The 1388-nt window shown below is 41.6% G+C and overlaps 1 non-coding gene across 1 annotated transcript; it reads right to left on the reverse strand.

Moving 5' to 3' along the window:
• Nucleotides 1-932: 932 nt before the first annotated feature.
• TRNAW-CCA (transfer RNA tryptophan (anticodon CCA)) lies at nt 933-1004 on the reverse strand. Its single transcript has one exon. It is a non-coding gene; the product is annotated as a tRNA-Trp (tRNA).
• Between the last annotated feature and the right edge of the window lie 384 nt (nt 1005-1388).

Raw genomic sequence — 1388 nt, forward strand, 5'->3', positions numbered from 1 at the left:
AACAGAGGCTACTACTTACATTTCTATACACCCATTATATCAATCAATACACTGCCAAGGACACAGTAGGTAAGGGGTATGGAGACTTAGCAACAAACATTGGCCCAATAAGTGAAAAACCCTTCACCAATACAATTTCTAATCAATCTTTTAACTACTCAAAAGAATCTGTGTTTAGACAGTTTAGAACATCTCCTCCCTCTCACAGTTGGGAGAGTCTGAACAATCACATGTGGCCGGAAAAACCTATTCAGGCAGGCTAGAGGATTTCCAAAGGAGTTTGTAGGTTGAAACACTGTCACACCCAGGAATTATTAACTGGAGCTGTAAGTTAACTCTTTTTCAGAGAGAGGTAGTGGGGGACAGCCCGCCGTAAAGTCAGAGGTGTAGGTGAAAGCACAAAGCAGAAAGTAGGCAGACTCTGGTTTTGGGGGTAGATGCTTGAGAATTTCCAGGGGACTCCTGAGGCTTGATCCCGCCTTTGCGTATGCCGAGCCTCCTTCCTCATGACCTTTGCCATGGGCGGAGCTCGCTCCCCACAGATCCATGTCCTAAGTCTGTAATCAAAAAAAATCTCAGTTTCCTTCTCTACTTTTTTCAAACACAACCCTGAACCATCTCCTCTCACCCATCAGCAATTACAGTCTCAGTAAAGGTTAATTCCTTATTCGACCTACCTGTCAGAGCCAAATTAAAGCTGGAAGGTCAACCAGAAGGTCCTCCTTCAATCATAGAATCACTTGGAAGACAGAGATTTCAGGATTTTGCATTCTGTAACATCACAGTGATTCTTTCTTTGAGTGAGTGAAAGTTGCTCAGTTGTGTCCAACTCTTCGAAACCCCATGGATTGTAGTCCACCAGGTTCCTCTGTCCACGGAATTCTCCAGGCAAGGATACGGGAGTGGGTTGCCATTCCCGTCTCCAGGGAATCTTCCCGACCTGGGGATTGAACCCAGGTCTCCTGCATTGGAGGCAGATTCTTTACCGACTGAGCCACCAGGGAAGCCTGAACTTAAACAACCTAAGAAGTTCTTTTTTTAAAGGTAGCCAATTTAGAATTGATGGTTCTTCAACTAAGAATTTTATTCTGTGCTTTGGAGTTGATATTTTTGTGTATGTCTATGTGGGTTTATATTTATGGGGATGTTCATATGTGTTTGTGTATATATGATTTCATTTTTATACCTGGTCTATAATACTTTTTAAATTGGAGTATAGTTGTTTTACAATGTTGTGTTAGTTTCTGCTGTACAACAAAGTCAATCAGCTATATGTTTACGTATATATAATACTTTAAGTTAGCCTAAAACATTAGGCTAAACCCCAGGCCACTGATGATTACCTCTTTGTTATTCAATGTAATGAGAGTGATGCTCTTCTTTTCTTG

Source organism: Bos javanicus, chromosome 17 (assembly GCF_032452875.1).
Source record: "Bos javanicus breed banteng chromosome 17, ARS-OSU_banteng_1.0, whole genome shotgun sequence".
NCBI lineage: Eukaryota > Metazoa > Chordata > Mammalia > Artiodactyla > Bovidae > Bos > Bos javanicus.